This window comes from Petaurus breviceps, unplaced genomic scaffold, assembly GCF_028583685.1.
Source record: "Petaurus breviceps papuanus isolate PSGF00001 unplaced genomic scaffold, PetGlider_PUasm1.0 91133, whole genome shotgun sequence".
In the NCBI taxonomy this organism is placed as follows: domain Eukaryota; kingdom Metazoa; phylum Chordata; class Mammalia; order Diprotodontia; family Petauridae; genus Petaurus; species Petaurus breviceps.
The window spans coordinates 43,079,739-43,098,853 of record NW_027187419.1 but is presented as its reverse complement, the minus strand read 5'-3'; the positions used below and the strand labels follow the sequence as shown (position 1 = coordinate 43,098,853).

The following is a 19,115-nucleotide window of genomic DNA, read 5'->3' as shown; positions in this document are numbered from 1 at the left end:
ATATTTGTAATCTCTATAGGCATTGTGAATATGGCATTGCTGATACAACTGGTGAGACCCTGGGCAAGTCACTTAACTTTACTCAGCCTCAGTTATCAGTAAAATGGGAATAATGATATCACTTATCTCCCAGTTTTTGGTAAAGATCAAATAAAAGAATATATGCAAAGGTTTGCTTTGCAAACTTTAAAGTGATATACAAATGTTAGCAATTAGTATTATTAAGAGACTTACCTGGGATAAAATATCCATTAAGTCACAGGGCCAAAGCTTGTTCTTTCCATAACACCATGCTACCTCTGAATCTGGAGGTACCCTGGACAGAGCTGTTGTACTTGTGGAATGTTTAATAATGGGATGCTGCTGGAGAAGGTCTTGGGTTCAGGAGCTTCCTGGGAAGAGAATAACAGAATCCTTGGTGGCCTAGATGGAAAACAATAAAGTGACATCACAAAGCTTTGTGCTCCATGAGCAAATCAAAATTGAAGTAGCTCCAAAGAAATGTAAGATTTGCAGATTTAGAGAATCCACCCCAAATGTTCACATGAACTCTTTGTGTCCCACCTGTGGCAGAGCCTTTCAAGCTCATATTGGTCTGATCTGCCACAGTCAGATGCACTGTAACTTAACTGCCACAGTAATGAATGGAGCTCCTGATGCTGAGCTGACCTTTTCTTTGAGTAACTCCACCATTCTCTAGGGCATTGCTTAGAGATCCTTGGGAAAGCCAGGAGGGGATACTTCGGACCATTCCTGCCGTTCTGTTTCTCCTTCTGCCAGAATGTCTTACATTAATAGTGGACATGGTGAAGTCCCTACAGCCCTCAAGCTCTCTCTGTGAGAGGGAGGGGGTCTTTGATGGAAAGGAGAAGTGAGACACTGGAAAAAAATGACTTTAGTGGAGACATTTACTGAGAGAAACAATTCCAATCTCACCTCTTCCAGAAGATCTTTGCTGATGACCTTTCTCCATTTTGTTCACTTTATTTTTGTGTCACATCTTAGCCTGTTGACATATTGCTTGGGTGATGTTCTGCTGTGGGTTTGCTTCAAGGGTGTGCTGAAGCTGGTGTCAGCCAGTTAGCGGAGCAGATTGTTAAATTTTCAGTTTAAGCATTTTTATAGCTCAGGAATTGGCAAACGATACAAATCAGCGCAGCTAGGGGGCACAGTGGAGAGTGTTGGACCTGGAGTCAAAAAAGACTAGAGTTCAAATCTAACCTCAGCCAGTTACTAGCTGTGTGACCCTGGGCAAGTCACTTAATCCTGTTTGTCTCAGTTTTCCCATCTGTAAAATTAGCTGGAGAAGGAATGGCAAGTCACTCCAGTATTTATCAAGAAAATGCCAAATAGGGTCACAGACATGACTGAATAACAACCAATCAAGGCTTGATTTATTTTCTTTGTGATAGTCTAAACTTAAGAAAGTAATGGAGAAAATATAAATAATTCAGATTAGATTTAAAAGTGTGCCCTGCAAACTTTTTTTGAGAGGTGGTTGTTATTTATTGCAATACCCTTGTTTTTTTTTTTTCCTTTTCTCTTAACTAGTTTATAATCTCAAGGAGAGAATATACATCTTCAATCTCTCTCTTCTTCTTTCCTCATCTCCAATAGAGTACCAGAATCTCAAAGTTAGAAGGTATTATGGAAGCCACTTGGTCTCACCTGCCCTGAACCAGCAATCTCCTCCACCAAGTAGTCATCCAGACTTTTATTGCAGAGGAAAACTCTCTCTCCTGAGAAAACCCATTCCATTTTTGGGTAAATCTAATTTTCAGGAAATTTAGGGCACAAAGTAGAAACAATCAATTACCTGATTCTACAGATTTAACCATCATGTCTCAACTGCCTCTTGATTAAGCTCTCTGGGCCTCTTTCCCCAGAGGTAAAATATTTCTGAAACTTCCATTTTGGGGAAGGGCCCTCATTCTTTGGACTTAGCCACCATGTCCCACTCTGACATATTTTCCCTTCCACTTCAGCTTTTCAGCTTTTCTTTAATGTGTTTCTTCCTCCTTTAGAATGTAAGATCCTTGAGAGTAAGTTATGGCTTTCTTTTTCCTTATATTTTTTTCCCACAAGACAAATGCTCACAATGAGGTCAGAAGAAGTGATACAAAGACACTCTCAAGGTCTCTCTGAACTTTGAAATTGATTGCATGTCATGGAGGATACTGGCAAAGGACTGCTTGAGATGGCATCCCCACATCAAAGAAGGTATTGCACTCCATAAGCAAAACAAAATTGAAGTAGCTCAAAAGAAATGCAAGATTCACAAATTTAGAGAATCCACTACAATTGTTCCCATGGATTATTTATGCCTGACCTGTGGTAGAGCCTTCCATGCTCATATTGGTCTGATCAGCCATAGTAGGACACACTAACTTGAGTCTAACACATTGATGTTATTTTGATCCTCTGCAAGAACAAAGTACAGCAGCAGCAGCAACAACAACAATTGACATCGCAGCTACTTACTATAGCCCCCGGCACATAGTAAATCCTTTAATAATTGCTTGATTTGAGTGCTATACAATTAGTAGGGTCAGGACACAGATACTTTGACTAAGACCATGGCTTCTCCCACATACCTTCCCTGCAATATGACACTAAGGATCCAGCTTTTCTCTACTTCAATTAAAATTCATTTCTAGTTCAGAAAGCCTAGGAATGAAAAGTGCTTGGCCTTAACTTAAAATCTTGCAGTTGTATGACACACCTGCTGTTTAACCCTAATAAGATTCATGATTAGAAATGTTCAGGAAGCAGATGAAAGGAAGTAAGGCATCCACATTTCTTAGTTTCTCATCTGTCTCTGTAGGCTTCTTTTCCTCCCTTCCCTTGCCATATTTCAGAATGACATTTTTCCTCCTTACTTGCACCCTAACCAACTAGATCTTTGTTCCTGTTCATTGCAGACCCCTTTAATTCCTTTGGTTGATCTGTAAGTGAGCAAGAGGCAGGTTCCTTCCACCCAGAGCACCAAGCTTATTGTCTTCTAAGAGTTAATGCGTTCTACCATTTCAGTTTTTTTTCTTACCACTCCTGCAACAAAGGACCAGCTATGCATGTAAATTTTGTCATTAACATTTTCAGAATGGGCTTCACATTCTGGGTAGGAGAAAGCTAATGCAAATTGCTTCTCTCTCTCTCTCTCTCTCTCTCTCTCTCTCTCTCTCTCTCTCTCTCTCTCTCTCTCTCTCTCTCTCCTCCTCCTCCTCCTCCTCCTCCTCTACTCTGTCTCCCTCTTTCTTTCTCTCCCCCTCCCTGCCCATTTCACTAGTTATCAGGAACCTTCAAAATCCTGCTGGCAAATTAATGAATAAACAAAACAATATGATATTGTTCTATTCACAGTTACTGTTCCTAGAAATGAAAATGGGATACAGTCTGTTCCAATTTAAGGACAAAGGTCCCTTACTTGTTCATATAGCTGTGCTGTTCTCAAGAGGGACAGGGACCCCTGGGACATGTGTACTTGGCAGATTCCCAAGAAAACATACTGTATTGAGAGTGCTTTACAAAGAATGTCCTTTAAGATCTGTGCTTAATTCAATGGACATCAAAGACATCCATTTATTGAGGACGTTAGGAGCAAGTAACCACAGTGACAATAAAACAAGGAGGGAAAATCTAGGAAAGATGTTTGCTGAATTTTAAGGGAGGATGAAAATAATTGATTTCATTGTGGTTCCTGTGATATAATACCAAGGTGAAGGCAAATCAGAGAGGTTCACCTCTTACAGGAAGCTTTCCTAGATTCCTCTAAGAATACCAGGGATAACAAAAGTCAGAAAGACCTGCAGCCAGCAATGAATTCCAAATTCCTGCTCCCTCTCCTCAAGGTAGCAACATTGGAGACAAGAGGAAGAACAAAGAAGAGACAAGATGCTAACAAAGAGAAGACCTATTCATCCTTTATTTTGCTTCCCTCCACCCCCTGCCCCACCCCTTCCTCCAGGATGCCAGGATGCTTAGGAAGGATCCTGAAAGGATAGAACTAAAATGGTTAAAGTGAAGTTGAAGCCTAAGGTAAGTGATGGTAATAGGGTGCCTATGTCCTTTCATTAGGTACTGAAGGTACTGGTAATTCTGATTGATGAAACTCCATTAGTGATCTTTGAAACATCATGGAAAAAGGGAGAGGGAGATGCATCCACTATAGAATAATGGTTGGATGGCACTTTAGAAGTTATCTAGTCTGACCTTTTCATTTTACAGAGGAGGAAATTGAAGTCTAGAAAGGATAAGGCACTTGCTCTAAGTTATACAGGGAATAAATATAAAAAACTGGGACTCAAACTCAGGTCATTTGACTGTGCATCTATTATTCATCCCTTTGTACTAGGATGCCTACAGAACAGAGGACAGGTAAATGTCATTCAGATTTTCATAAGTGGAAAAAAAAATCAGAATGATATCTCTTTAAGCCTTGACATCAATCTCTGGAAAAAAAACTCTAAAGAATATCATTAGAGGGATGTGTTGTGAGCATTTAGAAAGAGAGGTGGGGATTACTTAGAGTAGGGGGTTCTTGTGCTTGATTTCAGGAAGGATCTGTGAATCTGTATGGGAAAAAAATCACACCTTTTCCTCCCTACTAATCTCTAACTAAAATTTAACATTTCCTTCCATTATTAATTTAGGCAATCGAATGTTATTCTGAGAAGATATCCATGTGCTTCCCCAGATTTCCCAATGGGTCCTTAACACAACACAAGTTATGAACTTCTTATTTAGAGTCAACATGGGTTCATCAAAAATGACAAACTAACCCAACTTCCTTTTCTGACAGTTTGTCAACTTGTAGATCAGGGAATTTTAACAAAACATTTGACAAAAACCTTCAGGCTTTCTGGTCCACAAGATGGAAAGACATAGGCTGCTAGGTGATAGTATAGTCAGGTCAATTCAAAACTGGTTAAATGATCAGACCTAAAACATGTTCAAAAGTTGTTCAATCATTTTTCAGTTGTGTCCAACTCTTTATGACCCCATTTGGGGTCTTCTTGGCAAAGATACTGGAGTGGTTTGCTATTTCCTTCTCTGGCTCATTTTACAGATGAGGAAACTGAGGCAAACAGGTGATGTGACTTGCCCAGGGTTACACAGCTAGTGTCTGAGACTGCATTTGAACTCATCAAGAAGATGAGTCTTCCTGACTCCAACCCTGGTGCCCTATCCACTGTAGCACCTAGCTATCCCTATATTCATATATGGTCTATGCCAACTTACAAGGAAATTTCTAGTAGCATGCCAAGGAATGTCTCCTTGGCTTTGCCTCCTGTAACATTTCCATCACAGATTTGGATAAAAACACAGTTGGTGGGGCGGCCAGGTAGCACAGCGAGTGAGAGCACCTGCTCCAGTGTCGGGATGACCTGGATCAAATCCGGGCTCAGATACTCAGCACCACACCCAGAAATAACTGGCCGTGTAACCTTGAGCAAGTTACTTAACCCTGATTGCTTTTAAAAAAAAAAGCACAGTTGGTTTACTGGTCAAATTTATAGATGGCAGAGACAGTAGAGTCAGAGGCAGAGTTCAAAAAAAAATCTCAATAAGATTGGATGAAGAGCTGAATCTAGTAAGTGAAACCTAATAGGGATAAGTATAAAGAAATAGGACAGGGGTTAGTAGATAGAGTGCTGGGCCTGGAGTCAGGAAGGCCTTGGTTTAAATTCTGACTGCAACTTACTAGGTGTGACCCTGAGCACTCTCCATACTCCATAGGCAACTCCCTAGGGCTTATCTCCTAAGTCACAGATCTGCTATGATATTTGTTGTTATCATGGGCCTCAGGCAACTCCCTAAGACTTATCTATGGTTAGAGACCATTGCCACAAAAGGTGGTAGAGGGAGTTCCCTAAGCTGAGAAAATCACAGATTCTTCTCTTATTCACAAAATTCAAAGTTCATACAGTCATAGATTTAGAGTTGAAACAGATTTGGTGGGTCATCCAATACAAGTCCTCATTTACAGATGAGCAAACTGAGGCCCAGGGAAGTGAAGTAATCTACACAAACAATTGGTATAGATAAGATATGATATCAGGTCTCCTGATTCCATATCACAGCAAGGAATAGGAATTTTTGTACCTGGTGCAAATACTACTGATCATGCCTGGGTCAAGTGGCTTGAAGCCCATTCTCATTTGTTGTAGGGAGGGAGGAGCAGACAGGAGACAAATGTCAGAACACTGTTTCTGGGGAGGCAGCTGTGAGAGGTGGTGAGGAAGAGGAAGAGTGGGGCAAGGCAATGGAGGAGCTCACTCCAGGCCCATCTGGTAGCTTTCTATTTTAAGTACTTATTCTTGCTAAGTAAGCTGCTGAAGGATTGCTAATGATGTCAATGTCCTATAAATATGGCACCCTGGGCCAAAGGTCTGGTCACTCTGCCCTAGTTATTGCTATGCTCTAAAGCCATCAGTCTTTATCACATCATGCTGCCTGCACTTGAATTAAAACAAACAGCTACACAAGGACACAATAGGGGTAGGTGAGACTAGATAGCCATTCCTCTGAGCAAGAGTAGGGAGTTTTAGGAAATTGTAAAGCTCAAAATGTCAGCAGGATGATAGGGCAGGCAAAAACTTCATGTGATCTTGGTCTGGATTAAGAAAGTCACAGAGCTCAGAGAGAGGGAGGTGATAGTCCTGCCTTACCCTGTTCAAGGTGATATCATGTTGTGAGTATTCTGTTTTTTCCTGGTTGTCTTATTTTAGAAAGATCTTATCAAGCTGGAGAGTATTGACAGGAGAGCTACCAAGAATCTAGACCAGGCTATTCAAGGTTTGGTTGAAGTATTTGGGATATTTAGCCTGAAGAAGAAACATGGCTGGGATGGGACAAGGTGACATATGGAGAGTATTGGAGATTTAGAATCTGGCATTTCAAATCCTATGGGACTCTGGGCAAGTCATGTAATTGCCATGCACATCAGTTTCCTCATCTGTAAAATGGAGCACCAACTTTCCAGGGTTGCTATGCAAATCAAATGATGTGATGTAGATAAAGCACTTTACCAATCTTAAAGAATTAGATTATTATGGCATGATAACATTTTAAAGCATTTGCAGGAAGTATTAGATTTATTCTGCTTGACATGAAGAGGTAGAACTAAGGAGGAATGGGTAGAGAAAGAAGTTTAGGTTTGACATACAGAAAAACTTAATTCAACCAAATACAAAAGTGGAACCAATTGCTTCAGGAAGCCATGATTTACCCACCACTGGAAGTGGGATGAATGCTATCCTCAGCATGCCATAGAGGGGATTCTTGATCAAGTATAGTTTGGAATAGATGCCCTCTAAGTTGCATTGCTGTGTGACCCTGGGCAAGTCACTTAACCTCTGTTTGCCTTAATTCACCAAAGAAGCAAATAGCAAAGCACTTCATTATGCTTTGCAAGAAAACCCATGGAAAGTATTCTGCTCCATGGTGTCATAAAGAGTAGGAAGTGACTGAATGATAGCAAAAAGTCCTGTTGAGTTCTGGTTCTGAGAGTTTCTGAAATCTCACTCCAATTCATTTTTCACCCAAGGGAATAGCTTTTAATGAGCAAGTCTTCAAAGCAGAACAAAATCTCTTCTTCTCCTTAGAGTTTTTTTTTTTTTTTTGGCTGTCCACTCCTCCAAACTGGAGTCCAACATAAAGTATCAAACTCACCTTAAAACGTTCACTGGCATTGTTCCTGTGTGGTATCTGTTCATTGAGCCATGGACTCTGTGGGTTACCAGTCACTTGGGAAGCCAGCTCCTTCAGGAAAGGACAGGAGACACCCTGTCTCTTGGTGCAGTGCCTTAACAGTTCTATGTTGGGGTGAGGGGAAGGGGATATGAGCCTTCCCAGAACCTAAAATCCCTGAATTCTGATTTCCTTAACCAGCTTAAAGGTTCTAAATGCTTGGGGCGGACCAGCTTTGAGAAGGTATCCAAGTACATTGGGAAAGTTGGTCTATCTATGCCCTTAGGCTTTTCAAGAGGTCCAGAGAAGTCATTCCTTCAGTATCTCATTTGGTCCCTAGTTCTCTCAGGTTGGTAGTGATAAACTTCCAGCCTTAGGAAACTTCCTTCAGGGCTGCTGTCCTGCTTTTATCTGGAGTGACTTCCTCCCATATGTGAACACTTCAAGTAAGTCCACTCTCTTATATCTCTATACTGGTAGCTTCTTATAGGACTAGAGTTCCTGGTCTTATCTCTTTCTCTAAATAGTAGCTGAGATATGCCAAATGCACAGATAAGTATCTTTCCAAATAGAGAGTGTGAAAGTACACAAAGGAGGTCCCCACAAGAGCAGGCATCTAATTCATCTTCACATCTTCCCCAGATAACCTTGCATAATGTCTTGTACTGAATAGGTCTCACTGAATATTCATTGAGCTTAATTTGCATTGAAATGGTTATTTTCCAGTGACCAAGTCCTAAGGAAAACATCTGACAAGGTTGGGAAAGCTATTTCATTTCATGATGTCTCCATGGAAATACCCTCCATGCTATGTGTGGGGCAGCAGCATTGCCTGCAGACCTAGGTTTGACTTCCAAGTCTGACTCTGCCTGTGTGACCTTGGGTAAATTATTTAATCTTTTTGGACCTTTGTGGTCCCTTCCACCTCTGTAGAACTCTTACAGGGGTGGGGAACCTGTGGCCTCGAGGTCACATGTAGCCCTCTAGGCCCTCAAGTGCAGCCCTTTGACTGAATCCAAACTTCATTGAACAAATACCCCCTTAATAAAAGGATTTGTTCTGTAAAACTTGGACTCAGTCGAAAGTCTTCACCCAAGGACCTAGAAGGCCACAAGGCCACAGGTTCCCCACCCCCCTGTCTTATATTATTGCTTTAGTGTACTGCCCACTAGATGAGCAGAACTTTCACCTTAGATTATGTCAGAAGGTGGGAGTCAGGAAGGATCTACTGAGAGCTCATTGGTTCTTTCTGGCAGGTCAGAGGCCCACATTTGTAAATGGGTCAGAATGACCAAAGAAAAGTCAAGAAAAGTCAGTCTGAGAACAGGTCACAGAGCAAGAAAGTTCTTCATTTGAAATCGCGAAGCAAAGACGTGAAAGTGAATGAATATTGGGTATCCAATTGGATATCTTTGTGGTGACAAAGAACTGGAAATTACAGGGATACTCATCAATTGGGGAATGGCTTAACAAGTTGTGGTACATGAATGTGATGGAATACTACTGTGCTATAAGAAATGATGATCTCAATGATCTTAGAAGAACATGGAAAGACTTGCATGAAATAATGAACAAAATGAGCAGAACCAACAGAATATTGTATATGATAATATCAATATTATTTAAGAATGTCTTTAAGTGAATGTCATTTTAACTATTATAAATACCTAAATTAACTATAAAGGACATATGAAGAAAGATACTATCTGCATCCAGAGAAAGAACTGACAAATAGAAGTATGTATAGAATAGTTTTACATGTATGTACCTATTTGTCTCTAATGGTAGCCATCTCTAGGGTGGGGCGAGGTAAAAAGAAATTTACATGATAACTTAATATATATTTTAAAAGAATCCCAAATTGTACATCATAGATCTTCAGTTTCATGTGCAATCATCTTTTAATTGTACCATGTTATGGAAATACTTGGTTTGTTCCATAAATTAAAAAAAAATCACTGAATGAGTACTTAGAATAATAGATTTCAAGCCAGAAGGAATCATGGAGATCATCTAGTCTAAATCCCTTAATTTACAGATGAGGTAATTAAGGACCAGGAGGGGTTAAGGTCACACTGGTATGAAGTGATAGAGAATGCAGTTGAACCAGGTCTTTGGCTATCCATTCATTATTCTTTGCACAGTGTCACACTTGTCCGATGTGTGGTAGAGAGGATTCTTATTCAGGTGCAGGTTGCATTCAATGGCCTCTGAAGTGCCTTCCAATTGGAAGATTCTGTGATTCCATGAAGGGGTAAGGCAGACACTTTGAAGACATTTCCTGTCCAAAGCCTTCTTTACACATTCTTTACCAACAAGTGCACCAATTGTCAAAAGGTTTTGTATTCATTCATCCCTAACTTCAAGTCATTTGGAAAGCTTGGACCAGGTCAGCCTTGTGCAATATTGGCTTTCTTCAGGTGCCCAGTCTTGAGCCATGGCTTTATAAACAAATCACCCTTCATTAGTCTTGGCAGCTCAACACCTTTATGTTATCTACCACATTTAAGCAGCCACTCCTACTCTTGTTGAATCCGGTTATAAAGTAAACTGCTCTTTTGCTGTGCGGTTGCATACAGATGAGCTGGCAACCAGTTTGAGCTGACCTGTTGACTCATAAAAACCATCAGGGCCTTAGGCTGTCCCACTCCCAATACTAGAACTTTTGGACCAAAGTGCCAAGGGACCTGTCACTCTAGGAATCTGCTGTTCTCTTGGGGAAACAGCAGGACAGCTTGGCTTTGCCCTGACAGCAACTCTGGCATCCCACCAGGTAAGAGGAGGTGGGGGGGGGGGGAAAGTGAGAGTTTAAGCTGGGGGGAGATTTGGCCTTTCCCCCCTGTACCTAAATTGTTTGTCTAGCCCCTTTCTTTGGATCAGAGTGTGGTGAGTTTGCCTCTTCCCCACCCCTGTCTCAAGCTTTGTTGTTTGTACAGACAATCTCTTGCTAATTGCCTCCCTGTCACTTCTTGACGTCTCACTACTTTGAAGTTGGATGCCAAGCAAGGCATCTTTCTTATATAATGACTTTGCATATGAAGAGGGTGGGGGAGGAGAGAGAAGCTTGCCTTTCCTTAACTCCCATGGATAAAGCTTCTTCAGAATTAGAGGAGGAAAAGAGATGCCTGGAGCCCATGACTCCCAATTCAACCCAGTACCCAGCAAGAAATTTCTAAACAAATGCCCTTAGTCTTAAAGCAATTTTCTCTGGGGATCAGAGAGGTGGTATGTAGGAATTCCATCTCTGCTGGCCTTGGGTGGCTAAGCCTGCCTGTGTGGGCAGCCCATTTCTAGAATGAGGATAAAGATGCCAGTTGAGGTCTGGGATGAGAGTCTAGCCAGGTGAAAGGTGAGTGTACGCTGCTGTTCTGGACAAGTCTTGTGGTTTGATGTGCTTACATGAAAAACAGGGAGAACCTTCTTTGGGGAGAGTCCCAAAGGCTGGGAGGAATGAATGGGGGATTCTTGATACTGATTTAGCTCTCTAACTACAGAGCTGACAAATTCAAAACACCAGCAGATGTCAAGTGTTTGGCCATTCTGTACATTTTATATGGCCCCAAGAAGAAAGAGAAACAGTACTGAAAAGCCTCTCTTCATTCATCACACACCCTGGTTCAACCTGCGTTTGACATTCAAATGTTGTGATCAATATGGATTTTGTGTTTTATACCCTAGCTATTGAAAAACAATTTTTTCTCCCAATATTTTTTCCTTCCATTGAGCAAACAAAATAGAACCAAAAAAAAAAAGTCTGTGACTGCATTTCAGAAGTGTATCACTGTGAGCATACTCATCTGCACTTATTTATATACTGGAGGGATCGACTAGCTTGGGGTGTGCTCCCTTTCAAAGACAGGCTTGGTTTGCCTTGTCTTCTTGTGCACTGCTGGCATGTCAACTCTCTACAAATAAGCCAGATCTGATTTTAAACGTGAAACAGTGAAAGGTGAAAAGGGAAAGAATAAATGACACATGGCAAGCCCGCCTTTGGGTACCTGAGACATCCAGTGAATGTATAATCATGTAAAGATGCCTTCAAGGTCCCATTATCTCAAGTGCAGCCCAAAACTTTGAAAGAAAGGGAGGAAAGTGGTAGCTTTGTGAATGGTTCTAGGAAGCTGGGGGGAGGTGGATGGATCTTGGTTTTTCTCTGATTTTATGACAAGGCATTTACTAGTTCCAAGTCTACTGGACTTTGAAGAGCTAAATCTTAAAGCTTTTCATGTGTGTCTCCCACACTCTTATTTCTCCTTACAGTATATTTTCCTGCTCTTGTCTACAGATGACTCAGTGTTTTGTTTTTGTTTTTTTTTTGTTATTGTTGTTATTTTAAGGGATCAAGATTCCATTTACACTCTCTGGTTCCTAGCCATGCTGTAGCTCCCATGGGATCTCAGATTCCCCAGTCCTTTTCAGAATCCTGACAAAAGGATCAATCACAGAATCTGAATTCTAGGAGGGACCTTAGGAATGACCTAATACAACTCCCTGATTTTACAGAGACAGAAACTGAGGCCCAAAGTGTAAGATTATTGAAATGGGAAGACAGCAAACCTGGAAAGTTTAATTTCATGACTATTTAAGAAGCTAATGTTGTTGTTTATAAGTCATTTTCACCATCATTCATTTTCTATTACATTAGTTATATTATTGTCAATAGACCTAATGTTATTATACTACTACATTCATGCTGTCTTTTTTCATGAAACCTCTCAAATGAATAACAAATGACTAAGCAAGTTGGCTTTAAAGAACTGCTTTCTTTCAAGGGATTTATGAAGTATTATTTCATACTCTAGGCAAGTCACAACTTTGTGAGTCTTAGGTTCCTCTTTGGCAAAACCAGAATAATAATCCATATGGTACTGATATAGCTGGGTTGTTGTGAGGCTCCAACGAAATAATGTGGGTAAAATACTTTGCAAACTTTTAAATATTGCATAAATATTAACTATTATCATATCGTATTTATTTCCCCAATTGCTGCAGTCTCTGAGCCCTGTTTTATAGGTGGGTAAACACAGAGAGGGGATCATGGACCACAGACCTCACAATGAGTCAGACACATTCTTGGAGCTCACTTCTCCAGATGCCCACTCTCCTAAGTTGCTCACACAAAACCTTGTTTAGCTACCCAACACAGTCCCTCCCTGAGACAGGAGGGTAGAGCTGGCATGGCAGACAGCAACTTCAGCTGGTTCCTTTCTTCTGTGAACAGATGGGGTTTAATGAGACCTTGTTGTTGACTTCCAGTAACTCCAGTTTCTGACCTTTGCAGGATATGCTGCCCCCTACTATCCAGTATGACAAATGACACTGAGTTCAAAGGGTGAGCCTTTGAGTGACTATTAGAAAGGGAGTGTGATATAGATGTGACAGGGAACTGGAACATTTGATTTTATTTCTGGGGCGTGACACTAACTTGGCAGTTACTTTTAATATTATCATGGATTCAAGTCCACCCAACACTAAAGTGATTCTCTGATGACTATACAGAGCAAGGCCTAGGAAGTAAATTATCTAGGGGAATCTGGTTGTCTACAAGGCACTAAGGGTTCCTAGAAATGTGCCAAACTTAGACATTATTTAATTTTTTAAGTTTTATTTATGCTTTTCATTTTTTACAGTCATTTCTTTTTTTTTTTTTGGAGGGCAATTGGGGTTAAGTGACTTGCCCAAGGTCACATGGCTAGTTTTTGTTTTAAGTGTCTGAGTCTGGATTTGAACTCAAGTCCTCCTGACTCCAGGGCTGGTGCTCTATTCACTTCGCCACCTAGCTGCCCTGCAGTCATTTTTTAACATACTCCTCCCCCCATGCAATTTCCACAAGCCAGTGAGCCTTTCTTGGTGACAGTTAAATAACACCAATTGCCACAGTGACCATACATGATAGAATATGCAAAAGTTCATACCCACAGACCATCACCTTTCCAAGGAAAGAAATAAAGTATATCTCTTCATTTCTTCTCAAGGTTGACATTGTTCATCATAATGGTAAAGTGCTTGGTTTCATTTTGTTTTGTTTATATTATTATAGTCATTTATATATAATGTTTGCTTGGTTCTGACTACTTTATCCATTCATACAAATCTTACTATGTTTCTCTGAATTCCTTATATTCACTATTTTTGTATTTTGACACTTATGGGCTGTGTGTGTGATATTTTGTAGGTACTCCATGTAATAACTACGGTACTGAAATTGTATAAGTAGCACAAATTAGCTCTTGCTATGTTTTCTCAAGCCTACAGAAGGCAGTGTACCACTCTACTAATTATCCAGACAGGGAATATAATCTCTGAGTTGTCTACCAGAAGATACTATGATCAAACCACCTTTAGTATGGCCTCATCAGAGTCTCTCACTCTCAAGAAACTTCTACCACTGTGTAATTCAGAGCAGCTGGCTAAATTATAAACCATGCTGGTCAGATTCTGAATTTAGACTAAGGAATGATATAGAATATTTCTGAAAGGAGGAAACCTATGCTTCTGACTCTACTTCATATCTGGAATTTCATCTTTCTGGCTAACAAATCCACTCATTCATAGAATGCTGGTACAGTGACTTTGCAATAGCTAACAGTCTCTGACATCTGCCTCCTACTCTCATTCTGGTCCCTATTTTCACTTCCAGTCTAGTTGATTTTCATAGCAGAAAGAGAAATGATTTGCACTCGGAGGAAATAGTTTCAAATCTTGCTTCTTTCAATTACTACTTATGTGACCATGGGTAAGTCATTTAACTTCTCAGGCACTTGCCTTTTCACATTTATAACTAGATGACCTATGAGTTTCCCGTCATCTCTAAATATAGGATCCCATTATCATCATATTATAGTTACATTATTTCTTAGACATAATGACCATTAAAGAAAAACTCATTAAGCATTCCCATATGGAATCCTCTGCCCAACTAGGTTTAGAAACTTCTAACTACTTTCCTCATTCCTAGGTATATCTGAGGGAATTTCTGAACTATACATTCACAGATTGTAGAGAGGGAATGGTTGGGGAGGTGTGTGTGTCCCAGTCTCCAGCTCTGAAATTTCAACTATAAATATACCAGAGGTATGAGGGGAGGGAACAGTCCTTTCTGGAACTTCTGGATCATCCCCAGTCACCCCTAGATCATCAAATCACTGACCTTTATGATAATTGTTTGATACTTGGGATGACCTCTTGCTCTGGTCTTCACCTCCACTCTCAGCATTGGTATTGACATTGATACTCATCATCAGTCCCAATCACTGAAGAGAAGGAGGCTTGGGACACGGCCCGTGCTGCTGCTCAAGAGTCTGGCCTCAGTCTCAGGTACTCTGACATGAGGCCCGGCCCAGTCATCACAGACAGAAGTGTAAGCCCAAGCAGCAGCAATCCAGAATTCTTTTTTCCACATTCTGCTGCCCCTCACTCACATGGTAGCTCACATAATGGGCAGAATGCCCCACCTTAAGTGCCAAGGTTTTCACTATTCACTGCAGCCTGAATACTAAGCTAAAAGTCTCTTTAGAAGGTAACAGAAAAAGATATAGGGAGCCCCAAGCATAGATTTTGTCACATCTCAGTATCTTGTAACTCTATTTCTCTCAGTGGGTATTTCAAGAGCCCTATTGCTCCACAGAGATGAAACACCACTGCTGAAACAGTCTACATTATGGTACCATAATATTTCATTACATTTACATACCACAGTTTCGTCAGTCATTCCCTAATTGATGTGCACCCACTTTGTTTCCAGTTCTTTGCTACCACAAAAAGTGCTGGTATGAATATTTGGGCATATAGATACAGGATCTTCTAGACCTTTGTTATTATCCTTGTGAATGACAAATATAATGATGAATAGATTGGTTGGTCCCTTAATCAGAGGGTTTCTTCAAGAGTTAATTAAGGCTAATGGGTCATGACTTAAATTGCTATGAAAGTGAAAAAAAATTTAATTGGTTTTTAAATCTTCTCTTGAAGCCATTTTGAGGGGTTTTCCTTTAAATTGGGCCTCTCCACCCACAAGGGGCAGAAACTGGCAGATCCTATGTGGCATGGTCTGTCTGCATTTTCAATTACCTTCCAGACTTTAGGCATGAGGGGGAGTAAAATGAGTGCTGAGGGAAAATCTGGAAGAAGGGTTACTCATTTCGAGAGTATTCATAGCAGCGTTGCTTAGACCACATCTGGGGCATGCTGTCCATCTCTCTTGTTGGCTCTCTTTTGAATAACACTTGGCATCCCCAAAGTGCTCTTCTGTCAATCATTCTCAGTTACACCCAGGGGTTCAGGGAGGGTGGAATAACATGGAAACTGGGTTTTGTTTTTTTTGGGTTTTTTGGTGGGGTGAGGGGAGAATATTTTCATTTTCCTACTTCTTAACCTGGGATCCATGAACTTAAAAAAATACTTTAAAAATGTATTTCAATAGAGTTTGCTTCTGTTGCAATTTTATATATTTTACTTCACACATTTAAAATATTATTCTGAGAAAGGCTCCATTGGGATCCATGTTGCAAAAAACCAGGATAAAAATCTTTGAGCACTGGATCGGAGCCAGGAGATGGTTTCAGGTGCTAGCTCCAACTCTTATCAAGCATGTGACAAAGCCCACAGAAACTAAGTGACTTGTTCACTTAATCACCTTGAGCCTCAGTTTCCTTGTCTGTCAAATGGAGATAATAATACTCGAAAGAAGTTGTGAGGAAAGTGATATAAATACTATTATTGCTGTTCTTAGCCACTTAAAATTGCTTTAGGACCGTCTCTTCAGGGTCTTCTGCTCTACCTACCAGCTTATCTACATTAAGAACACTGAAAAGGTTTGGTGGCTGGGGATTCATGACTATGCAAATCAAATCTTAGAGTATTAGAGGTATTTTAGTACAAGCCATACTCCAAGTAGAAAGTCCCTCTACAACATAGAATCATTTAGTCTGAGAGCCAGGAAGTACTTTAGAGATCATTATGTCCAATCTGTTTGTTTTACAGATGGAGCCCAGTGTAGAACAGTAACTTGCCCAAAGATATATAGCTAGTTAGTTTTAGGACACCCAGGATACCCAGCCCAGTACTCATCTCCATCAAGTAGTCAACCTGCCTCTGTTTGAACAGCTCCAGGGGTGGAGAATTTTCTATCTTACAGGAAGCCAATTCCCTTTCAGTCCTCTCTCATTGTTCCTTGTATTTACCTCTGTAATTTCTACCCACTTGTTCTGCCCCTTGGAACCACAAAAAAATAAACCTAATCCTTTTTCAACGTGATAGCCCTTCAAATATTTGAAGACTGCTATCATGTCTCCCCTAAGTCTTCTCTTCGTCAGGCTAAACAGCTCTAGTTTCCTCAATTGTTCAATTCCAATTTGTTGCTTCTCAAATATTCTTGTTATGAATACATCTAAACCCTGGCAGGACAGGAAATCATTTGGCATCCTCATTAAGAATAAAGAACATGCTTTCCCAAGGTCACTGTGGATAAATGATATCTACCTCCTTTTTTCTTTTTTTTTTCCTTCCTTTCTCCCCCGCTTCTTTTGCAAGCAAGGGTCCATGGTAATTTCCTGTGTTGGTTCTCTACTTAGGAAAATGGTTTATCTCAATGAGCATGTTAGTATCCTATGCCAAAAACTATAATTACCTTGTCCTGGGAATTTTGCCGTCTAGTTAGCTATATAAGATATGTAATGTGTAATACATGTGTAATACAAATTATGTTATCTGGGAGATGTACTAGCTGTGTTAGAAGCCCAGAAAAGACCAATTATTTACTACCTTTTCCCTTTCTACCTTCACTAATATCCCAAGACAGTTAGTTTGGTTAGAATCTCAGTAATGGTATTTACTACTCGGTCTAGCAAAATGTACCCTTGTCTTCACAGAATGGATTTGGATACATGATGATGTACTTGGGAAATAGCAGGTGGACATTGTAGCTGGAGAATTTAAACTCCCCACATCCTCTCAGGTGACCACCCCTAAGGGAAGATTCCCACGGTTCACTGCCTGTGATTAAATTCTTGGGAAGTTTCTGGCTCCATTCAGAGCTGTTATTTGTCCTTGAGTGGTGGGACAGACCTAAGTTACCTACTAATGAGAATGCCTCCCACAGGAAAGGACAGAATGATGAAAGTTGGTCATTTGGTGGCCACATCCATTGCAACTAGTAACAAGATGTTCAGTGAGATAAAAGTAATCACCATGTCATGCTTCAAAGCACCAACTGACCCTCTAGAGGTCAGGAAGAATTCTGCTTTTGCAATATGGTTTGGGTTACTGATGAATTATGCACAGAGTATAGATAACCTGAAATGGTTTTGGAGAAGAGCCCAAAGACAATTAGAGGATGGCCCAAGAAGTCTATAGAAAGTTTAAAGATACAGAAACTTTCTTTTTAGAAGTTCTTTAGAAATAGAGGAGATTCTAATCTATTAGTCTTATTTGGAGGGAAGATAGGTGGTACAGTGGATACATCTCCCAGTCTGGAGTTAGGAAGATTCATCTTCATGAGTTCAAAATCTGGCCTCAGTTGTGTGACCTTACTAGTTGTGTGACCCTGGGCAAATCACTTAATCCTATTTGCCTCAGTTTCCTCATCTGTCAAATGAGCTGGAGAAGGAAATGGCAAACTGCTCCAGAGTCTTTGGAAAGAAAATCCCAAGTGGAGTCATGAAGAGTCAGACATGACTGAAAAACAACAATAACAAAAGTCTTATCTGAAGCCTAATGGGGTCAGAGAGCAAACAAGGGAGAAAGGATTGAGACAGAAGGCTAGGTGGGATTCAAGGTGAGGAAGAAAAAAAGATAAGTTTAGAAGAAAGGAAGAAAGATAAAGAAGTGAGAAGAAAATAAAATCTCAGCCTTGAGTCTTTAGTGATTACCTGAATTCACATAACTCAGTTCATTGGATCATGGTTTGTGCTATGCCTACTAAATGCTAGGTCTATGAGATGCCCTGTGAAGTAGTAGATGGAGAATTGGTTTCAGAGCCAAGAAGATCTGTTTTCAAATTTAGATGCTGAAACTGACACATACTGGTTATATGACCCCTGGGCAAATGACTTAACTTCTCAGTGCTCTGGGAAACTCTCTAGGACTACAAATTATAGAGAAGAAAGAAAACATAGATCCCTCCCTCCCCCTACTCTGGGTTAGTCCCAATAGGAGAGCCAGGGAGTGAAAGATCTGACTCCCACCCTCCTTTCTCTTTTATTTCTCTATAGCTCCTAGGATAGTGTCATTACACAAAGGAGGAGCTAAAAGAACCTGTTTGAGATTCACAAGATATAAAGATGTGGCTCCTGCTTTCCATGAATTTGCAGTTGCTTTGGGGAGACAAGACTTTGGCAAATGAAACAGAAATGGTAGCTTTGTCATTGTTGACTCGTGATTGTAGGAGCAGTGCTTCCCCCTTCTTCACCTGCTCAGCTTGATCTTTG

General features: G+C 40.5%; 1 protein-coding gene and 1 long non-coding RNA gene across 2 annotated transcripts in view; one reads left to right on the top strand and one right to left on the bottom strand.

Annotated features, from left to right (window-relative positions):
* LOC138154881 (uncharacterized) overlaps nucleotides 1–19,115 on the bottom strand; it is a 335,411-nt gene that overhangs the window by 268,319 nt on the left and 47,977 nt on the right. The window lies entirely within an intron of this gene.
* The window catches only part of KCNJ1 (potassium inwardly rectifying channel subfamily J member 1), a 59,484-nt gene continuing 50,670 nt past the window's right edge, over nucleotides 10,302–19,115 (top strand). Inside the window, exon 1 of the mRNA XM_069079889.1 lies at nucleotides 10,302–10,462. The gene's annotated coding sequence lies outside the window, so the exon portion shown is untranslated. The remainder of the gene's footprint in view (nucleotides 10,463–19,115) is intronic.